Source organism: Gossypium hirsutum, chromosome A10, assembly GCF_007990345.1.
Source record: "Gossypium hirsutum isolate 1008001.06 chromosome A10, Gossypium_hirsutum_v2.1, whole genome shotgun sequence".
Classification (NCBI taxonomy): Eukaryota; Viridiplantae; Streptophyta; class Magnoliopsida; order Malvales; family Malvaceae; genus Gossypium; species Gossypium hirsutum.
The window spans coordinates 115249591-115274387 of record NC_053433.1 but is presented as its reverse complement, the minus strand read 5'-3'; the positions used below and the strand labels follow the sequence as shown (position 1 = coordinate 115274387).

At 35.2% G+C, this 24797-nt stretch overlaps 1 non-coding gene and 1 pseudogene across 1 annotated transcript; one reads left to right on the top strand and one right to left on the bottom strand.

Annotated features, from left to right (window-relative positions):
• Positions 1-4506: 4506 nt before the first annotated feature.
• LOC121209145 (small nucleolar RNA R71) lies at positions 4507-4613 on the top strand. Its single transcript, XR_005904262.1, has one exon. It is a non-coding gene; the product is annotated as a small nucleolar RNA R71 (small nucleolar RNA).
• A 4663-nt stretch (positions 4614-9276) lies between these two features.
• On the bottom strand, positions 9277-21069 carry LOC107936648 (cucumisin-like; annotated as a pseudogene).
• Between the last annotated feature and the right edge of the window lie 3728 nt (positions 21070-24797).

Below are 24797 nucleotides of genomic sequence, written 5' to 3'. Positions count from 1 at the left end.
CAGCACATTTCAGACATTCTTCTGGTGTGTAAGATAATTCCTCCAAAACCCGAGTAGTATTTTCTAGCCAGAATTCAGCCCGTTCAGGGTCATCATCAACTGCAGCTTTGAATTCTTTTGCCCTTTATTTTTGGATTTTATCAACTGGAGCTTTTCCTTTTCTAACAGATTCAGTACCTGTACCTTGTGGTATCTCAGGAACTAGTGGATGAGCCGGAGAGGGAGCTTGAACTTGTTGCACTACAGGGTTAGTTCTTTTGTATTGACTAAACCATTCATTCATCATTTGAAAGAAGGCTATTTTTGCCTCCTCCCCTCGACCCTCTATCTTGGGCCTTCTACTGCTAGTTTCTTCTCTTTGTACTGAAGCCGGAGCATGACTCCCAGCTTTCTCAGATTGAGCTCGGTCGGATAACATTACTATAAGACAAACACATTTTAAATGGTTAGGACACATCACACTATCAATAATAATTTAAATGGCATGTATAGCTAATCCCGTATTTACTGCATCGGTCCTAGAACCGGCTAAACCGTAGCTCTGATACAAACAAATGTAACACCCTCTACCCGTATTCGTTGCTGGAATAGGGTATGAGGCATTACCAGAGTTTACGAATTAATTTTATTTTAATTTTTTAAAATTTTTTAACTCAATATAACCCCTTTATAGATATCTAACCTTCCCTGCAATTGTAAACAGAGACCAATCCACATCAACCACTCCAATTCAACATATTTTCAAGATAGATTCATGCATATTTATAAGATAACCTCATCACATACCAAAACTAAGATTTGTTAGCCATACCAATTTCTAATCTTACATTCATTTCACATTAACATTTACTTTATTAACTTATACATGCCATTGATTACCAAAATAAAGTTTCTTTATATACCGAAATCTTGAGGTTGATAGTGTGATGTGTCTCCGACCGAATCCGACCTCCGAGCTTTAACACTACAAAACAGGGGAAAAGGAAACAGGGTAAGTACTTTGTGCTTAGTAAGCCCATGTAACAAGAATTATACTTACCTAATATTTTCAATACAATGCAATAGACATTCATATATCTATTCAATGCATTATTACCCTAACATGCACAAACTCAACATTCAAGTTAGTCCAATAATTTCCATGCATCAATAATATATACCATGATTGATGAGCTCATCGATACTATGATTTCCATTCCCTTGTTATTTTTCTATATTTATCCCGTTCAATTTCTCGAAATTTCGATGGATTTTCAAAGGTACACTTTTAGTGTACAAATTCGGGTCCGTCAATTCATATTCATGTGCGCACATTTCCATTTCAGAGATCACACTCCCGCGAATCTCATTCTTACAGCGGGATTACCAGTCCAGGCTAAATCCCCTATAATATAAACTCATAGAGTATTGTCGGGATTACCAGTCCAGGCTAAATTCCCTGCAAGGATAATTACTCTAATGAGCTTAGATCTGAATTACCAGTCCAGGCTAAATTCAGACCCTAATTCGGATTACTTGTCCAGGCTAAATCCATTTTCCACATATTCTTCGGGAGGGCTATATTAAAATAATATCACCGTCCGAGCTAGATCCTTTTTACTGTCAATTCCTTTTCAGAGATCCATCGAATTTCCCTTTCATTCAACCAGGATTTCTTCCCCTTTTTATCAAATATATCAATGTTTTATCAATTTTCATACAATGAACATTCAAATCATATTCACATCAATAACATATATTTCAAGCATTTAAGAATATAATTCAAGTTACACGAACTTACCTCGATGCTTGTTGATATACAAAAATCTACTAATCTCAAACTTTTTCCTTTCCTCGATCTAGCTTCGTATTTGAATTTTTTGTATCTAAATAAATAAATTTAACCATCAATTTAATACATTTCATATTCATATGCAACATTGTATCTAAATAAATAAATTTAACCATCAATTTAATACATTTCATATTCATATGCAACATTCTCTATAATTCCAATAGGATTTATAGTTCATTCAAAGTTGTCTACTTGAGTCATAGTTACTAAATTATTTTTATCTTGAGCTACAGAACTCCAAATTAGGATACGCTAATTTTCCCTGAAACTAGACTCACATATCTTCTTATTATAAAAGTTTTAGAATTTTTGGTTTAGCCAATAAGTACAGTTTATTCTTTAAATTCACCCATGTTCTGCTGTCTAACAGTTCTGACCCTTCTTCACTAAAAATTAATTATCTCTTCATACAGGATCCGGATGATGTTTGTGTTTCTTGAAAATAGACTCATTTAGGATTCTAAAAATATAAATTTAAGCCCCTTTATTTTTCTTCAATTTTTATGATTTTTCAAAGTCAGAACATGAGAACCCGAATTCATTTTGACATGGTCTCACAAAATTTATTATATCTCATGATTCACAATTCCATTGCTTACACCGTTTCTTCTATGAGAAAATAGACTCACTAAGATTTAATTTCATATTTTTTTCATCTTCTAATTCGATTTCCAAAATTTATAGTGATTTTTAAAAGTTAGTCTAACGCTACTGTCCAAAACTGTTTTAATGCAAACTGTTTATTACCATTTTTCCCCTAAGCTTTTAATAAATAATAATTTCGTCCCTACTCAATTAGCCTCTCAATTGAGCTAATTTTTCTCAATTAACACTTTATTCTATGACTTTAAACTACTTTTTAACCTTTGGGAATCAGAATTTCAGCACTAGGCTTTAATTCCAAACATTTTCACAATTAGGTCTTAAAAATCAATTTCTATTGAAATTACCTAATAAAATCATCTCATAAACAAATTAAAGCTTCAATTTCAAGCTATTTCATCATAAAATTACAGAACACAACCATGGTGACTTTCAATTTAATCTATGAAATCAAAGACTAATGAATTTAATAGTAGGACCTAGTTGTAAAAGTCTTAGAAACACAAAAATTACAAGAAATAGGCAAGGATTAACTCACTTGGTGCAAAAATTATAGAATACCAGCTTAAAGAACCCCTCATATGGCGTTTTGGCTGATGAGAATGAAGAAAAATGAAGAGAAATCTAAATATTTCCTATTTAGTCCTATCTTTATTTAGTTAATTATGCAATATTCCAATTTTTCCCTTAAATCATCAATTTTCCTGCTGATTTCATGCCCTTGCCATCCAGCCCAAATAAATTTTGGGTCTAATTGCCTTTTGAATCCTTTCTCATTAGACACTTAAGCTATTTAATCATTCTAGCAACTTTTACACCTTTTCCAATTTAGTCTTTGCATTTAATTGACTACCCAAACAGTAAAATTTCCTAACGAAATTTTAATATCACATCACTAACATTTCATAAATATTTATAAAAATATTTTCGACTCGGTTTTATGAGATCGAGATCTCGATACCTTATTTTTACCCAATTTCTTCAATAATTTTTTTAACTAACCACTAAATCGGTAAAATTTTTCTATCGATATTTTCATACGATTTTCCTATTATATTAATATTCACGCAATAATTTTTAAAATAATTTCTCTTTAAATCGTATTTGTGGTTACGAAACCACTATTCCGATAATTTTGAATTTATGCCATTACAAAAATAATAGAGATAATTGAAATTTAAATAACGGTAAAAATAAGCAGAAATGAAGTTCAATTAAATAAGTTAATGTGATGAAATCCTAACTTCATGCTCGATTTTGTTCCTGTTTCGAACTAGACTTTAATAACAAGTCTTTTCCTTCAACCAATAAGTCAGTTATAGTGATCGAGGATGTCTCAGACCACTAACCATTCTATGTGTAAGTTAATTATAGAAACGGCCAACAATTAACTCTTACCAACAAACAACCATGAGATACATGTCTATGATTTAAGTCCTTGAATTGATGCTTGTTGATTTTTGAGTGCTGTCTCGGTGTTCTGGAAATGAGTTTCTAACACCGAGATGAATTTGGATAGCATCTCCTCAAGGTTCGGCTTCTTTTTCGGTTGATATAGTGGCCGTTGAAAATTCTGAGGATTCTGTGGCCTTTGATTCTGTTGACCATCCTAAGAGAAATTTGGGTGGTTTTTCCAACCTGCATTATAAGTATTACTATACGGGTTATTTTGAGATCTAAAATTATTGTTACCCATATAGTTGACTTGCTCCTCTTCAGTTGCAGGATTGAATGGTGGGTATTCTATATGCACACCTCCTCCACTTTGATCGCACCTCATCACTGGATGTACCTACGTAGAGCCAAGTAAACCATCAATTTTTTTGATCAGAAGTTCTACCTGATTTGTCAACATAGTGACTGAGTAAACGTTACAAACGCTTGCTGTTTTTGTTGGCTTAGTCCTCATGACTTGCCACTGATAGTTGTTCAGTGACATCTCCTCTATGAATTCATAGGCATCTTCCGGTGTTTTATTATTGATGGTTCCATCAGCAGCTGCATCAATCATTTATCCTGTCGAAGGGTTCACACCGTTGTAGAATGTTTGGACTTGCAACCATAGGGGTAAGCCATGGTGTGGGCACCTTCTTAATAAATCATTATATCTCTCCCATACATCGTAAAGTGTCTCTAAATCCATCTGCACAAAAGAAGAAATATCATTACGCAACTTAGCTGTATTTGCAGGTGGAAAATATTTTAATAGAAATTTTTCAGTCATTTGCTCCCAAGTGGTAATGGATCCTCGAGGTAGTGAGTTCAACCACTGTTTAGCTTTGTTCCTCAGTGAAAAAGGGATAACCGAAAGCGAATGGCATCATCAGAAATGCCATCAATTTTGAAAGTGTCACACAGTTCTAGAAAATTTGCCAAGTACATGTTGGGGTTCTCATCTTGCAAACCATCAAACTGAACAAATTGTTGTATTATCTGAATCATGTTAGGTTTTAGTTCAAAATTGTTAACAGCAATAGCGGGCCTAACTATACTTGACTCAGTTCCTGTAAAATTAGGTTTAGCATAATCATACATAGTGCGAGGAGCATGATTCTGATTTGCTAATTCAGCAGGTATGGCTGGAGGTAGCGGATTGTCTTGATTTTCAGCCATCTCTTCAGTAGTAGTTGAGATATCGTCCTCTTGCTCTTCCTCTATGTATCTTAAGCTGCGCCTGATTTCTCGTCAATTTCTACGAGCTATACGATCAATTTTCTCGTAAAAAAACAATGGTCCCGACGGGTTTCTTCTAGTCATACACTACCAGAACCTTCCAAGAGAAAAAGAAAGAAAGTTAGTAAAATAAAAATAGAAATAAAGTTAAATTGCAAGAAAAATAAATGGCTAAAGTAATAAAAATTTAGTGTTCCTAATATTTCAGTTCCCCGGCAACGACACCAAAAACTTGATCGCGTGATTCGTCACAAGTAATAAATATTTATAACAAAGATCAAACCTAGACTAACTATTATCATGACGAAAAGGCAAGCGCACCTATCGAACAATAGTATAGTAATGGCAAGACCGGGATATCGTACCCAAGGTAACCAAAAGTACTAGTAATAACTATCTTTTTATTATTTAACCTAGAAATAAAAGGGGTTGTTTATTAAACTAATTGACTAAACTAATTAACTAATTAAAGTAAAGCGAAGAGAAAATTTGGGAAAAGACTTGAAGAGAAGCGATTAATAAAGACGACACCCAAGGAGGAATCCACCTAGATTTCACTTGTTATCTGACTCTAAACCAGACGATTTATTCACTTGACTTGATCCGTGAGACTCCCTAACCTATGTTATTATCCCTTTCGAGACTAATAACGCCTAACCCTTAGTTGAATTAATTGAAATCTCTTTCTAATTAAAACCCCTAGGGAAGCAGTAAATCGATCTATGGACTCCCATATTAGGTTTCACCCTAATCCGACAAAGTCTTGTAACCCTATCTCTAGGCGTTCGATCAACTCCACTTAATTATGCCAAATCTACTCTCAGGCAAGGTCTATTCCTCCTCTTCATAAGCACATTAAATCATGAGTCAATAACCGGCATATTAACTCAAGCATTAAAACGCATAATTAAGAACAAATCACGTATTTATCATATAGTTCAGATAATAACAAGATCCATCATAGGTTTCATCCCCCTTAGGTCCCCCCTTAGGTATCTAAGGGGTTTAGTTCATAATAAGATAAGAGTACATCTCAAAAGTATAAGAATAACAAAACATGAAGAAAACTCTAAAACTCCTGAAGGGATTTTGAGAGAGATCTTCAGTCTTTGAGTAGCTCCAGCTTTTGGGATGGATCGTCTGGCTTCCTTCAAGTAATTCCTGTTATGTGGTTTCGTGTTCCAGAAAAGTTTTGGAAGAGCCCCCCTCACTAGGTCATACTTAGGGTGTTTATATAGGCTTTGGATTGGCTTTCTTCTTCCCTAGGTATCCTTTTTCCGTGTAAAATACAACTCTTTGAAAAAGGGACACGCCCGTGTGCCACGGCCGTGTGACATGTTTGCCAGGCTGTGTTCGTCCCGCTAAATTTTACATGGCCGTATGGGTCAATGGCCAGGCCGTGTGAATCATGATATCCTTGGACGACACCCCCGACAGACACGGGCGTGTGATCAGCCCGTATGGCAATGCTTAGGCCGTGTGATCTTCTTGATTTGGTCCGTTTTTTTCCCTTTTTAGCTCGTTTTAGGCTCCTTTTGACTCTTGGTGCTTTCCTGAGTACAAAACATGAAATAACTGGATTAAAAGCACCAAAATCCACAAATCTAATAGTAAATATCCATAAATATGCTAAGTATTTGGGGTAACAATATGTATAATTTGGCATTCATCACCAAGTATCTCGGTAGAATCTTTGGTACTTTCAGATTTTCAGTTTAATTGAATAAATTGTTAGCTATTTTTGTGTTAAGGTAGTTTCTTTGTAAGCCTATAAATATAGACATTTATGTTTTGTTTTATCAATTCAATGTTCATCAATAATAGAATAACTTTGATGCATATTATAATTGTCTCTTTCACGTTTCCTTCTTCAACACAAATTTTCTACTGCAACAAGAAGCTCATCAGTCAAATAGTTTGACAATAAGTCTAGTATTATGGACATGGATGAGACCCCAAGTAATTGAGGGGGTATAGTTCCACTAAGATTATTAACAGTCAGCCCAAGCAAACTCTTGCATTTGCCTATACTTGGAGGAGTGTTGCCCTAGAGATTGTTAAAATCTAAACCAACTTTTGTTAACACGATAAATTTCCAATAGAATGGGGAATAGTCCCGGAGAGAAAATTAATATAGGGGAAAAATTTGTTTATCTTTTGAAGCCTCCCAACCTCGAATGGTATAGGACCTAATGGTTTTCTGATGCAAATAATACCTCCAAATTGACGAGATTACCAATCCCATTTGGGATTCCTCCCATTATTTTGTTCTCGTCTATTTCTAACCGTAAAAAGGTGTTGGAAAAATTGCTGACACGTTTAGGAAATACCCCTCCAAAATTATTGTCACTAATAAATAGAAATTCTAATTTGGTATTATTGAAAAATAAACAATTTATTTAAATCAATTCAACTTGTTCAACTATTAATTTTTGTCCCAATGTTCGATTTTTTTTAATTTCAAGCAGTTTTCAATTCAATCGGTTCAATTCCTTTGTTCAGACCGTTAAATTGATCGAGTGTTGATCCAATCAATCTGACCAATTAATCCGATCTTGTTCTAGTAACACTGATTACATTATTAAATCTTGATAGAATCTAAATTTAGGTATAAAAGTGGACCCAAAAAAAATATAAATACTAGAATGGACCTAGTTATCTTTTATTCAAAGATGTATTAACTTTAAAAATGACAAATTGGTGCCTGAAAGACTGTATGAATATCTATTATTAGTAGTAGTAACAAAAACCATGGTCTACAATTTTTTTTAAAAAAAGTTCTTTTTTCATGTATTTGATATTTCTACGAAAGATCATATTTATAGATGCTTAAATTCAGCTATTAGTCTCTACATTTTGCAAAAGTAGATTTAGTTTATGTAGTTTAATTTGATCAATTTTAGATCTTTTATTTTTAAATTGATCAGTTTTAATCCTGGAACTTTTTAAAATTTGAAAATTTAGTTTTGACTTGAGCAATAGTATTTAAATTTTTTTGGTTAAATGTAATTATTAATCATGTACTACGCGTATAGTTATATATTTTGTCCATATGCTCCAATTGGATCATTTTAAACCCCTATACTTTTCAAATTTTGAAAATTTAATCTTAACGCAAATGGTAGCCATTAATCTAGTAATTGAATTTTTAGTGTGTAATATGTAGGAATAACAAGTTGACATGACATTACATATATAATAATGTATTTGCCACATGACTTAATGAATTTAATAATTATTATTTGGTGATGACTAAAATTTTAAATTTTAAAAAGTACCGTGACTAAAAATGACCAAATTAAAGTAAATAGACAAAATCCACAAATTACATAAAGTATAGGGACTAATAGTAAATTTTAACCTTTATATATACATTATTTTGAAAAAATGAAACAATATAAATTAATTTTATAAATTTTGCTTAATTAAACTTTTATTCAATAAACAATTAAAACATTGCAAGATTATGTCACACTATAACCTAGGTGAAAAAAAATTTATCTAACAGATAAATTTATTTAAAAAAATTGAATTGAAAATAAATGGAGCTGTAGTTGGAATGGTTTAGTTAAATTACGATATTTTGAGTTCAAATATCATAAAGTATATACTTTTTAGATTTTACATAATTTAAATTACAAAATCATTATATTTGTTATTTAATAAAAGGATTGGTTTTTGATAATTACTCAATTGAGTTGAGACCTAGTCAATTGGTGACATCAACTCAGTCAATCCTTTAAATAAAATATAGATAAGTGATAGTGTTTGTTTTCCAAATCCAATAACAATTTTACTTTCATACAAAAATTGTATGACTCAATATTTTCTATTTTTTCTCGAAATTTCATTTGTATGTGATCTTAGAACAAAACCAAATGTGTTATTGGAAATGTTGGAACCTTACATACAGTCCTTAAACTCCTCATCTTGTACTAGGCTTAGGAATACACATAATACTTCTCATATAATCATATCTAAAATATCAATGTTTGATCTAACTTCAGCTTTTAGAGAATCAACATCAAAGCTCAGCTTCATTTTATTACAGGTCTCTCATAAATACAGTTTATCATCATGTAAGACGGAAGACAAAAACATCAAAGACAACAAATAAAATAAAAAAAACATCATTAAAACTTTTTTTTTATTCCCTTTAAATGATTTCATTCCACTAAGGAAGCATAAGCAACAATGGGGCTCCTCACTTGATGCACTCCATCATCCCAAATCAATGAACCAGAGATCATTGAATTTCCAATTTCAGCTCCCACTGTCCCAATAAACGTTAGCTTTTGGCCAAGAGATTTGAAAGAAAGTACACTTGGTTGAACCTGAATTATGAGACCCGGTGGAGCATTAACGACCACCTTGTAAGTTGACACTGGCGATCCAACGTTCGTCACCGTCCGATGAAAGACTCGAGTAATTGAATTTCCGGGAGTTGTGGATAATGTGAAAGAAGGATAATTTAGATCCCACACCACTCCGTTTGTTTCTTCGGAACAAGTGAAGTTGCTTTCGGTTATGAGCTTGAGTTGTTTAGGGGTATATCCTTGTCCACACAAAAATTTAACATAATCGATCTCGCCGGCATCGTATACCAATCCTGATTGGGCTGCTTGCGCAGGGTTTATATGACCTGCACCATATGCGAATTCGGCTTCGAGGTTGTTCTTGGAACTCATTGGAAAAGCTGTTGTCATTAGGGCAGATTTAATAGCAGCAGAGGACCATGTTGGATGAAATGATTTAACATAAACGGCTGCACCAGTTGCATGGGGACATGACATGGATGTGCCTGAAATAATGTTGCAAGGAACAATTCTTGTATCATCCTTAGTTTCTGTCAATGGGACAGCTTCAGACCATGCTGCTAAAATGTCAACCCCAGGTGCTGTAGCATCAGGCTGCATCCAATAATGTCTTTAAGTCCTAAAACAAAAACATCTAAAAAACCGGACCAAACTAAACGACTTCACCAGAATTAATTTAATTTACCTTAAGGATGTCTGGTGTAGCAGGGTTAGGACCTCGTGATGAAAATGATACAATGAACGGAGCGAATTGATCATCTTCAACATTAGTCTTGAATGTTGTTGCGGTGCGGTTTCTATTTCAAACACAGCAACCATAAAACAATGATTAAAGCACTAAATCAAGTTGAATGAAACATAATTATGTTTGGTAATGTAGTATCTATACCCTGTTGTGTTCACGTAATTTAAAACATTCCTTCCATCATCCAAGTTCAAGTTCGAAAGAGGCAAACTATAAGTAAAAACATAATCTTTGTGTGCGCCGCTTTGAAACACTGCACCGATGGCACCGGCTTCGGCCGGACCTGTACCGTCGCTATTATAGTCACAGAAAACAATTTTGCCTTTCACAAAGGTTTCGTTCAATGTTCCTGGAACGCAAAACCTGGCATTTCCATGGCATTAGGATTATGATTCAGAGTTGAATTTTATAGAATAAATTTTGAGATTATTGTTGAATAAATCACCATGAAATACAAAGATATACCTTGAATCCTCGGATGTATAACCTCGAGATGTGTTCGGAACAGCTGCACCGGTGATAAACGGGTACATTTTTCCCTTTAGATCAAATGTGTTTATGGAGGTTCCCTAGAAAAATAACACATAACCATAGGTCCAATCATTAACACATCTAAATATGCGCTAAACAAGAAAATTTTAAGGAACTTTCTTACCTCATAGATCTTGCCATTTCCGAGCTTGACCTTAGTGATAAACTTTCTATCAATGGTACTGGCAGCTACTGATAAAGACCAAGGCGAAAAGTTTGTGATTGATGACAGAATAGGACCACTATCACCGGCAGAATTCAATGTCAAGACACCATTTTTCATCGAATGGAAAGCTCCGATAGCAATCGTATCATCAAAATACTCCGATGAGAAGAAACTCCCAACAGAAAGGGATATTATGTCGACGCCATCGGCTATCGCATCGTCAAACGCTGCGAGAATGTCTTCATCATAACAACCATCGGACCAACAAATCTTGTAAACTGCTATGCGAGCCGATGGCAGTTGGCACCCTACCACGAGCTGTCCCTTTGGCTATCCCGTATAAGCTTGCCTTGCTAACTAAGCCACCCGCAGCTGTTGATGAAGTGTGTGTCCGGTGACCTTCGGAGTCCCTCGGGGATTTGTAATCGTATGGACTGATATCTCCATTAGCTCGATAATACTTAGCTCCAATTATTTTCCTGAAAGAGAATTGCAATTATTCAACCAGTTGGACCTACCGATTGAATCTGAATTTTTAATAATTGGTTTTGACTTTACCTATTGCAAGTGAAATTGGCTGAGCTTTGGCAGGTGCCTTTCCATTTTTTGGGAATCGGACCGAGTCCGGTGTCGTTAAAGCTTTGAGATTCTGGCCAAATCCCAGTGTCAAGCATTCCGACAATAATGTCGCTTTCGATAATTGATCTTTTCACCTTTTTGTTGAATCCCATGAAGTCCCATGACCTTGTTGTATGAAGCTGCTTCTTTTGGCTACGGAAAACTGATACCACCCCATCTTTTTCTGTAAAAAGAAATTAAACCCAAAGTTACTAACATAATGGAGGAGACACTGGAGTTTTAAAATTACAATTTTGGCCAAGGAATTTTCTCGAGAAACCTTTCAGTTTAGCTGCTTCATCTTTGGTCAATTTGGCAGCAAATCCATTGAAGCTCCTGTGGTAGCTATAGAGCAAAACTTCTGATCCAACTGTACTGCTGCATTCTTTCATAAGCAGAGTTAGAAAATCTCGATAAAAATTTATTAAACTATGGTTTTTATCCCTCTACTATGCTATAATTACAGTTTTAATTCTTGTATTTAAGGCATAATTTAATTTTTCTACTTTTCTACTTTTTATAATATTATTAATTAGTCCATAACATTATTAATAGTAATTGTGATTAAAATTCCTAAGTGAATTTATATTTAAAACACTGCTGCCAGGGGCATAGACAAGTGGGCAGAAAGTGACCTTGCCCCTCTCTAAAAAAATGAAAAATTTACTTTTTAGCTCTTTACATTTTATGAAATTATAAGTTAATATAATTGTAAAGTTGCACTTTTGACTCCCTTAAAATTTATGATTCATCTTTTCCCCAAAGTAATTTATGAGTTGGAAGGCATGCTTTTAAAAAAACAAATTCACATCAGCATTTAAACTAATGAAGCTTTCTGTTTGAACTAACAACGATATTATAAAGGTAAAAAGTAGAGAGATTAAATTACGCAATATAAAGGTACTCTAAATCCCAAATTCAAGTATGATTGAAGAACAAAACCATAATTAGACCTAAAAATCCAAAAGGGCATGCAATTAATAAGAAGATGAAGAACCTGGGAAGAACTTCATGAAGCATACTGGTGTGAAGGCTTGTAGTTGAAACCTTGCCCTTTGGCAGGTTCCCATGTAAACAGTGTAAACCTGTCTTTTATCAGAGGAACCATGGTTGCACCACATAAACATGGAAAGTGTGAAAATGATAAGCGATGCTAAAACTAGACTAACAAATTCATGTAAAAGCCATACTTACTTATCTCATTAATGAATGAACTCACATATTTAATACAAGAGAGAGAGAGACTTTTAGTGTTTAACTGACACTAACAGATTAACTGTAGTTACTAGCAAACTGACCAACTAGCTGCTAACTCTTAACTCTATCATGCCCCGAGCTTGTCAAACTCCTCTCCATATTTCCAGTTCCATTGACTGAAACCCGAAGCTGACTTGTAAACTTGTTATGTTGACTTGCTGATAAAGGTTTGGTTAATATATCTGCAACATGTTCTTGCCCTGGAACATGTCCAATCTGAAACAGTCCTTGTGCCACTTTCTCTCGTACAAAAAAGAGATCTAACTCAACGTGTTTAAACTTTGAGTGTAGAATTGGATTCCCTGCAACAGCCACAGCAGCTGAACTATCACACCATACAAGAGCCTTGCCCCGGGGAGTAACACTTAGCTCAGCTAACAAGGACTGAATCTAGACCATCTCAGTGACAACATGAGCGAGACTTCTATATTCAGCCTCTGCAGACGAGCGAGAGACCACCTGCAGTTTCCTCGAGCTCCAAGACACTGGATTGCCACCAAGAAACACGCAGTAGCCTGACGTGGATCTCCGATCATCTACATCAGATCCCCAACTAGCATCTGAAAACCCCTCGAGCATGAGTTTTGAAGTCTTTGTAAAGGTAAGACCATAATCCAGTGTACCATGCAAGTAGTGCAGTATCCTTTTTACAGCCTTAAAGTGTGTATCTAGTGGTTGATGTATAAATTGACAAACTTTGTTCACAGCATATGCTATGTCTGGTCGCGTAATGACTACATACTACAACGCCCCTACTAAGCTTCTGTAGAGATGAGCATCAGCAATAGGAGTACCTGCATGAGCTGATAGCTAAAACGTTGTTACCATATGTGTTGGTGCAGTATTTGACTTATCCATAGAAGCTGTCGAAACCATTTTTTAAATCAAGTTTTGGAAAATGGGAATCGACTTTAAGAAAAACAAAAACGGGAGTCGCCACCAATCTTTTTAGGTGCGATTGGATCACCTTATAAAATGTTTTGTTTTAAAACATTAATTTTGGTCTACGAAAGTCGAGAAAACCGATTCGGGAGTTGGTTACGTACGAGGAAGGGTTAGCACCCTCGTAACGCCCAAAAATTGGTACCTAATTGATTATCAAGTGTCTTTAATGTTGGAAATTTGAAAGTTTTAAGATGCAAACCTCTTTTAATTAGAATGTCTCAATTTTAAAAATTAAGGCTCACTTATTTCAAACGAGTCAAAACATCACATCCAGTAAGTTAGGACGCAACATTTTAAAACCTTCGAAACTAAGCTCGTCTTTCGAAAATTTCTATCTCGAAACAACAAAACGCCATATCCAGTAAGTTAGGACACTATGTTTTGAAATCTCGAAATAATTGTTTAAGTTTTGAAAACTCAAAATCACTTAGAAGGGTGCTTGACTATTCGAATTCAACGAGAAAAGTCGCAACCCAGTAAGTTAGGGCACTACCTTTCTCGAAGTTTCCAAACATCAAGCATTGCCTTTTATTTTTTATTTTTAAAAAACCTTGGAATATTATTTTAAATGACGTTTTAGGATGACATATTAATGCATCATGAAGCATAGATGTACAAAATATTCTAACATTTCCATACAAACATAAATAATATCATTAAGACAAAACTAAATAACATGAACATACGTTTAATGAAAAAAATCATACTAGGGTAAATATAAGATAATAAACAAATAAAAACATGAGTAAACTAAAAGAAAAACATAATACATGCAAAAATTATACAACAATATATATCATAAAATAGCACATAAAAGAAATAATTAAACATAACATATAAAAAAAAGAAACTATGCACAAGTAAGATAAATGACATACACTAAAAAAATGAATAAATAGAACATTTACAAATTATAAAAATATAATGCAATAGTTCAAAATACATGAAATGATAATATAATATATATACATGCATAGAAAATATATATTTGAAAATAAACAATATAAAAAGGTTAAATATTATAATATATAAAATACATAATCAAATGTATAAAAGATAGGAATAAATATACATATTTGAAAAATGAAGAAATTAAAATAAAAAAAAGGTTGAAAAACTAAGATAGACGAAGAATAAAATAAGAATAAACTACAGAGAGTAAGAACGCAAGAGGGAGAGAAATTTGAGTGAATGCTCTTAAGAATTCTTATTGCTTCCCAAAACTCAAGTGATTTGCAATGAAGGGAGAGGCCTCTATTTATAGTTGAGCCTCCCCAAATCCTACGGTACAGATCAATTACATCAATGGTTAAGATTAAAGGATATCTACAAATTAAATCTCTAAGATTACAAGATCATATCTTCAAGATTGCATATCATATCTAAGATTGCATATCATATCTAAGATTGTATCATATCTAAGATTGTATATCATATCTAAGATTGCATATCCTTAAAGATTATATTTCCATATGAGTCAAGCTTATAGATGGACCTTAAATCTTTTCAAGTAATGGGCCATTCCGATTGGGCCAAATTATATGTTTGTAATTTTGTACTAGACTTAGACTTTGTTTTATTTTTATTTTTTGGGGGTTTATTATTTTAAATACTAAAATGGGCCGGACAAAAATGGGCTATTACAGCTGCCCCTCTTTGCTCATTGTCGTGTAACGAGAATAGAGCAAAGACTATCAAAGGACCCATTTTGCCCGGTCTCATCAGCTTCAGACTTCATGGTCCTCAATCTGCTCCTTGCAAACTCAGGATTGTCATGTTGATGTTTTCGATCTTCTCTCCATCGAATACAGAGATGTCAAATCTGCTACCTTCGATTCGTTCCTTGACAATATAGAGATGTCAAATCATCTTGGATCTGCTTCAGCGTAAACACCTGAAGGTCATCTGCTATGTCTTTGATTTGCTCCTTGTAAACACAAGGATGCTAAATCATCTTGGATCTACTTCAATGTGAAAATATTTGAAGGTCAGATCTGCTGTGTCTTCGATTTGCTCTCCATCGAATATGGAGATGCCAAATCTGTTTCTTCGATTTGTTCTCTGACAATACAGAGATGCCAAATCATCTTGGATCTGCTTCAGTGTGAACACCTGAAGGCCAGATCTGCTATACTTTAACCTGTTACCCTACTGCTTAGGGGGTTAAGGCGCATCTTCTTCGATCTGCTCCGCTACTGCTTAGGGATAAGATCTGCAAATTTAACCTGTTACCCTACTGCTTAGGGGATTAAGGCGGGTCTTCGATCTGCTCCACTACTGCTTAGGGAGATAAGATCTGCAAATTTAACCTGTTACCCTACTGCTTAAGGGATTAAGGCGAGTCATCGTCGATCTACTCTGCTACTACTTAGGGAGAAGATCTGCGAACCTGTTACCCTACTGCTTAAGGGATTAAGGCGAGTCTTCGATCTGCTCCACTACTGCTTAGGGAGATAAGATCTGCAAATTTAACCTGTTACCCTACCGCTTAGGGGATTAAGGCGAGTCTTCGATCTACTCCACTACTGCTTAGGGAGATAAGATCTGCAAATTTAACCTGTTACCCTACTGCTTAGGGGATTAAGGCGAATCTTCGATTTGCTCCACTACTGCTTAGGGAAATAAGATCTGCAAATTTAACCTGTTACCTTACTGTTTAGGGGATTAAGGCGCTGAATTTTGTAATTTTCAATCAATCTTGCTACATTGTCCACTGGGGAATCCACCTGTAGAATTGATTTCCTGAAGTTTATGCTTATGCCAAATAATTAAGATGCCATGATCGGAATGAGTCAAATGCTCCTAATTAGACATATTATTATGCAAAATGTTTATGAAAATAACTCCTATTTCGGACGTCATCACTCATTAATTTATCAAGCTTTCCACCTCGTTCTTCTCGACATATCAATCATACTCTGCTCGTATGCCTCGAATCTTCTCCATCAATTTGGTCTACCGTACCATTCCCCGAATGTTACGACCCACTGAAGATGTTTATGAAATGATCCTTTCTTAGGATCAATATTGCTTAAAACGTCCAACCACCTTTTGGACTGAAGAAGAAAATCTCTCAAGTATCTCCAACCCATACATATGGGAATTCCTTAAACAATTGTCTTGTTTCAGTTTCTTGTATTATCTAGAAATTTCCAGAGTAATATGCAAAACTTCGTTTGTGAAGATATTTTAGTTCATCTATCATTATTTCAATGCAACATGCATTACGAATAATGGGAGACAAATAAATTAATCCTGAGGATAATTAGATTTGGACAAATTATTGGAAGGAATGCAAAAAGATTAACCTGAGAACATATCTTTGGGAAGAAAAAGAATCCAAAGATAGTAAATAGGACAGAAATCAGATGCCCCAGATATCGCCGCTTGAGCGTCTATACACTAGCTCCATGAAGACTTTCTTGAGTTCAACATGTGTTTAAAAGATCCAAAGTAATTCGTTGATGCCTCGATATGTAACATACTTCACTTCTCGTCGAATCCGGTATAGCAAAGTCACTGCATGACTTTCCAAATTTGAGCTGCCCTTTCCGGTTTTCAACTCAAAACCCCTTTGGTCTCAAGTCGCCCTTTGCGGGTTTTCACCTTGGCCTCTCCATTTTTTTTCTTTTTATTTTATTTTATTTTCCTTTTCTTTTCTTTTTTTCCTTTTTTTTTGAAATAGAAGTCCCAAAGTGCCTTTTGCGGGTTTTCACCTTGGTTTCCCTTCTCCTTCAGACAAAGTACTCCTTGACGAAGTTTGAATTCACTGGATCAAATAAATTCTTCCTATCCATTTCTTGTCAAAATCAGTGCACCTCTAGAGAAAGCCCTCTTCGCAACATATGGCCCTTCCCAATTCGGCATCCTTTTGCATGGGAATGATCCCTTTCAGCACAAGGTTTCCTTTATGAAATTCTTTTGGACGAACCTTATTTGTCATAAGTCTGTATCATCCATTCTTGGTACATTTGCTTAAGATGAATACCTTCAAGTTAAGTTTACTAGAGGTATTCAATTCTTGACTCCATCAAAGCTTGGAGGAAAAATCTTGATTCATAAACCCATGAGAAAGGGATTGCCCCAGCAGCAGTCCTAGCTGTTGTTTGTCAAACCCTACAAAAAGATGGTTCAATGATTCTCAGCAGACAAGAATGAAGTTGCTGACTTTATCCTTCAACCTGGAAAGCTGAGGTACAGAGATTACTCTCCGAGCATACATCCCACCATGACTCGATGATGTTTCTGAAGAATCCCTAATCTTCATAAATTGCCCCCAACTGTGAAGCTGCCAAATGAGCGTAGCAAATAGGAGCCACAACAAATATGGCTGTGGTGATACATATAGGATAGAGAATGAACAAACTCTTGCAGATCATCAGCCGAAAACCCAGCCTGGTCTAAGAGAACATGATAGTAGGTCTGCCTCGTGATTCCAATCATTCTAGCATGGGCACCAAGGTAAAAATCATTGTTCTTTGGATGGCATACTTTGTTGTCAATGACAGTACCATGTAGCACATTGTCAGGAGATCCCTACTGAAAAAACTTGGTATGATGGTTTTTTCGTACAACAATAACCACAATCTTTAGGGTTCCACTTCTCGTCAAGAAACTTGCAAGCCTCAACGACTTGATCAAAACTTGATTGAATTGAAACTCGCTAACCCCATCCCTGAAAATAATGATTTGATCAGGTTTCCTCTTCCCTGAACTTGTACAGAAGTCTAAGAGAGCTTTCTTCATGATACCATCATCCACTTTGTCAGAAATTAGTTTTGATGAAAGAATCTATCATTTTAAGCTTCAGAAACTATGTACGGCCTGATGCCCCATAGCTGGAAATCAATGGCCACCGCCTGGAGCTAACCATTGACGGCACATCAGACTGCTCAGGAAAGCGAAACAATGCACTCATTCCAAGGATGATGGTTGGAACCTTTGAAACAACTGGAAGTGAAGGTGTTTGCCCCAACGTAAGCATAAAGAGTAGGCGGTAGTTTCTTATGCCAATTTTTACCAATCTTGGTCATCTTCTGTAATTTTTTTTTCTTCTTTTTCTTTTCTTTTGGCAACCTTTGTTGTACTGTGGTATGGCGCATTATCTTTGAAAAGACTGTAAACTTTTGGCATTGTGCAGTTATAAATCTTCTTTTTTTTTGAAATGGATGACTTTTGACTTTGTAATATTGGCATATGAAGCTATCTCCCCCTCTTAATGGAGTAGTTGACATCCACAAAGATGAGTCATTGTCAGCTTGAAACTTTTGACGAGCTCGGGCCCATAACATACATGCCCCATAAGTTTGACTCCTTTAAATTTGGCATTCATTGTACAACTGATGCGATCTCTTTCCATGGTGGACTAACAATGCCCCAAAACCTCATGTTTATCCTGGCAATTGCAAATCCTCCTGCATGCGTCTTTGGACCACATTTTTTAATTCCCATAATAGTCTCAACAAGGTCTTGTTTTGTCTCCTCAGCTAATTCCAATTTTGCAATCTTTCATTCCTCTAAGGTTATATTTCCTACCACCACTTCATGGGGTAAAAACCATTTTCAACCAATTTAGAAACAAGTCACAATTTCTGTCACCTTCAAAGTACTAAGATTCCTCTAAACACATATCGCACTCAAAAGGAACTTTGAATCTGTAGTACCGTTGCCCGTGTCATTGATATCTAGGGATCTATGATAGGCACACAAAAGAATATACAAGGAATAAATGAATTCAAGAATGACTATTTACATGAAATAAAAATTTATAAAAAATATCAAAGGTCAAAAGAATCAGAATGAAAGAATATTTACTCGGATAAATAATAAAAGTATGTTTTATTGAAAATAAAAAATGTCTGAACATGAGCCCACTTCTCAAAAGAAATCTCATTACTCCTAGGCTTTAGAGCAACAAGAGTGTTCTGAATATTACTCCATAAAATTCCTAAAGATTACAGGAAGTTCTTCCGCAGTCCAATTGTTTAAAGAACTTCCCGGTTCGTAAGGGCGAAGGCCCTCAAGGTTTCTTTGTTCAGTCCCTTCCTCATGTATGGCATTGATGGGATGATTTTCATTTCCAAACACCCCCTTCTCCGGGTAAGCTATCCCTCCTAACACAAAAGTTGGGGATATGTAAGGGAACGTCGTTAATTCCCATTCAACTTCTTTTTCACTTAGCCGTGACCCTCTTTTCTCTCTCTTTTTCTTTTTTTTTAATAACTTTAACTAATTAGGGTCTTTTTATAATTTTGAATGCAAATGATGCAATGAAATGCTATAAGATGCAAATGAATGCAAAATGTATCGATCTCGATTCAATCTCATTTAGAAAACTTTATTTAGAAAAAGAATATCTTTACATATAAATGGATTACAAATACGCTTTCGCCCTAATGCCCAAAGTTTTAACTCTATCTAATAAAAGGGCTAACTCTCGACCTACATCCGACGATGACTCATGCATCATACTCAATACGTCAGCTCGTACTGCCAAGTCTCGAACGTGTTCAGTTACCTCTCGGATCTGAATTATGGCTTCTCCAATAAGGTAATCTCTATCTCTGACTTGTTCTTTAGACTGGCGTAGTTCTCCCTTTAAATGATCCTCTCGTGTCTCAAGCTGCTCGATAAAAAGCTTACTATCTTGTAATGCTGATTCCAACTCCTCAACTTTGCCTTTTAGCTTCTTTACCTCTACCGTGGAATCACGACTTCGTTGCAGATGAAAGGATCGCCCAAGCTCAGTCACCCTAATTTTTAACACTTGATTTTCTTTCTCTAAGGTCAAATTCCGTAATTGCACCTCTTGGAACTTCCTCTCCCAATATTCGGCTTTGGACTTTTCGCCTCGAACCTCTTTCTGCATCTGATTTGAAGACCCTCCTATTCTCGCTTTCTTCAATGATACTTGTGCCCTTTTGTAGTGCTCCTTTAAATCATCTCGATCTTCCTCTATCTTTCTCTTTTCCTTCTTTACCTTCTCGACCTCCATCTTTTGCACATCGACGTCTAGGCTCAAGTATATCTTTTTTCCCTCGAGCTTTGCTATCCTCTTCTCGAGCTCCAAGTTCTTTCTCTCAAACTCTTGCTTCATAATTTCTAACTCCGAGGGCGTCACTTGTAAATATTCCTCTATCGGTCGAGCTCCTTCCACGCTTGGCTTAGGGATGTTATCATTAATCCTTCTACCTCTCCACTCAACGTACTCTGGAGTCGTAGCAGAACTAATAACTACTCCCTTTAATCGACAAGTCTTGTTCCAAGCACTAGAGATCTCACTGACCTCCCTCTTGTAGTCAGCTCCTCTATACATGAATTCACTCTGAACCAAACCGTAAGTTGCCGGTATAAACTGCCTCAATCCATGTTGCCTCAGCATAAGCAAAGGGGTATAACCAATGGCACCCCAAATTCCTAACAAAATGACCCAATCAAAACTGCCGCATCGGTAAAGAATCTCACCAGGAATCATCCACGAAGCCCTCTACTCAACATCCTTCGACTGAAGGTTCTGAAGTAGCGCTATCCAATTCTCTTCTGGAACATCAACTCTCCTAGTTGAAGCTGCTATGTCCTTCAACGGGGAGTAATCCTCGAAGAAGACCCGACAAACAACCCTATCTATCAAACGGAAGTGACTGTAGAACCAAGCTAAAAGTAACTGAGCACAACCAACAAATCTGCCCGCACTGGCCCTCCTACATGCATCCAAGGACCTGAATGTCTCCGCCAAAATCGCAGGAACAGGAGTGACCCACTTGCTAGGTCGATGGAAGAGATCCGTGGTCACCTCATCCACATATCCCAAGGCCTTGGGGAAAACCATCAATCCGTATAAGCTTAAGGCAAAAATGTCTACCCTCTTCGCCTCGTCTGGATGTGTCTGGATTAGATCTTTCAAAGCTCCCCACGGAATGCACTTACTCTCACCCTTTTTCCTTAATTCTAGCCATGATCCACTTCTCGCTCATCCCCATTATGGTCATCAACTTCTTACCAAATGTTGGGACACAAGCAGCTCGAGAATAAATCCTATCACACTGAAATCTAGGACACCAAAGTAAGGCTGTGTATTCCTCCACAGTAGGCACTAAATCTACCTCCCTAAAGGTAAAACAACTGTATTCTGGGTTCCAAAACTGAGCGAGAGCTCGAAACAAGTTCTCATCAACTTGAATATCAAACAAATAGGGAAAATCTCTGTACTTACCGTAGAATAATTTCTTGGTCTCATTGCCCCATTGATCCCAAATCGCCTTAAGCTCCTGTAGATTATTCTGTGTGACACTGATGCGAGTCTAGTCTGACAACTCCGACATATATCCCACAGTTATGCTATCCCCTTTTCCTAACTGAGTTTGCTCAGACCATCTATGGACGTTAGCGTTGCCCTCCACTCTATCAAGAAGTCTGTTCTCCATAATAAAACTTTCTAACTTAGAAACTGGCCGTGAATCGATACCTTTTAAATGCGAAATGACATGGAATGAAAAATAGAAACAGTCAGTATCACATAATATTAATAAACTCAAGAATGATATGTGAAGGTAATATCTAAAGTATAATTCTAACGAAGTTGAGCTATTACGATTTTTCTATATGAGGTTTTAGTTCTAAAGTTGAGGTACCTGAACCAGCAGATTCCTCGATTCTCACCCATTATAGGCTCATTTGAATCGAGTTCAGTTCAGGGGAATACATTTCCCTATGGCTACATGGAGATGAAAATCTCACGAAACCATAGGTACAGATGTATCCCGAAAGTGATCCACTATCCTGCACGGAGGCAAAAACCTCACGAAGGCGTAGTTTCTCACTCCCACTTAAGGGTGTGACCACAACGGTCATGCAAATGCAATGCGTATCAGAATATATAACATATGCAATAATACAAACACATGTAATGCAAAGAGGATTGATTTTTAAAATTTTGCAAATTTTCGACATTAAGACAAAAGGTAATCAATTATACGGCTTGACTCTCTTATTAGTCCCCAGCGGAGTCGCCAAGCTGTCGAAACCATTTTTAAATCGAGTTTTGGAAAATGGGAATCGACTTTAAGAAAAATGAAAACGGGAGTCGCCACCAATCTTTTTAGGTGCGATTGGATCACCTTATAAAATGTTTTGTTTTAAAACATTAATTTTGGTCTACGAAAGTCGAGAAAATGGATTCGGGAGTCGATTACGTACGAGGAAGGGTTAGCACCCTCGTAACGCCCAAAAATTGTTACCTAATTGATTATCAAGTGTCTTTAATGTCGGAAATTTGAAAGTTTTAAGATGCAAACCTCTTTTAATTAGAATGTCTCAATTTTAAAAATTAAGGCTCACTTATTTCAAACGAGTCAAAACATCACATCCAGTAAGTTAGGACGCAACATTTTAAAACCTTCGAAACTAAGCTCGTCTTTCGAAAATTTCTATCTCGAAACAACAAAACGCCATATCCAGTAAGTTAGGACACTATGTTTTGAAATCTCAAAATAATTGTTTAAGTTTTGAAAACTTAAAATCACTTAGAAGGGTGCTTGACTATTCAAATTCAACGAGAAAAGTCGCAACCCAGTAAGTTAGGGCACTACCTTTCTCGAAGTTTCCAAACATCAAGCATTGCCTTTTATTTTTTATTTTTAAAAAACCTTGGAATATTATTTTAAATGACGTTTTAGGATGACATATTAATGCATCATGAAGCATAGATGTACAAAATATTCTAACATTTCCATACAAACATAAATAATATCATTAAGACAAAACTAAATAACATGAACATACGTTTAATAAAAAAAATCATACTAGGGTAAACATAAGATACTAAACAAATAAAAACATGAGTAAACTAAAAGAAAAACATAATACATGCAAAAATTATACAACAATATATATCATAAAATAGCACATAAAAGAAATAATTAAACATAGCATATAAAAAATGAAACTATACACAAATGAGATAAATGACATACACTAAAAAAATGAATAAATAGAACATTAACAAATTATAAAAATATAATGCAATAGTTCAAAATACATGAAATGATAATATAATATATATACATGCATAGAAAATATATATTTGAAAATAAACTATATAAAAAGGTTAAATATTATAATATATAAAATATATAATCAAATGTATAAAAGATAGGAATAAATATACATGTTTCAAAAATGAAGAAATTAAAATAAAAAAAGGTTGAAAAACTAAGATAGACGAAGAATAAAATAAGAACAAACTACAGAGAGTAAGAACGCAAGAGGAAGAGAAATTTGAGTGAATGCTCTTAAGAATTCTTATTGCTTCCCAAAACTCAAGTGATTTACAACGAAGGGAGAGGCCTTTATTTATAGTTGAGCCTCCCCAAATCCAAAGGTACAGATCAATTACATCAATGGTTAAGATTAAAGGATATCTACAAATTAAATCTCCAAGATTACAAGATCATATCTTCAAGATTGCATATCATATCTAAGATTGCATATCATATCTAAGATTGTATCATATCTAAGATTGCATATCATATCTAAGATTGCATATCCTTAAAGATTATATTTTCATATGAGTCAAGCTTATAGATGGACCTTAAATCTTTTCAATTAATGGGCCATTTTGATTGGGCCAAATTATATGTTTGTAATTTTGGACTGAACTTGGACTTCATTTTTTTTGGGCTTTATTATTTTTGTTTTTGGACTTATTTCTGGGCCCGGGCAAAACTGAGTGTCTACAGACGCCATTGCCGTGATCGATATGAACTAGCCGGAAGCTTGATACCAATTTTTGAAAATAAAAAATTAAATTAAATTAAATTAAATTAAATTAAATTAAAGAACACACTGATTTTACGTGGAAACCCTTTTGGGAAAAAAACCACAGGCAGAGGAGAAGAAAATTCACTATGTCGAATTCAAACAATTACAAGAGAAGTTTCAACTACATCTATTTATAGGTTGAAAAAACCTAATTCTAATCAAGGTCAAATATATTATGCTAATAAATGTTAAATATATTATACTCATAAATGCTAAATCTTTTAGAAATAAGATATATTTTGTTTAACTTGACTTACAAGTAATCTCTTAGAATTTGGGTCACACAACTCC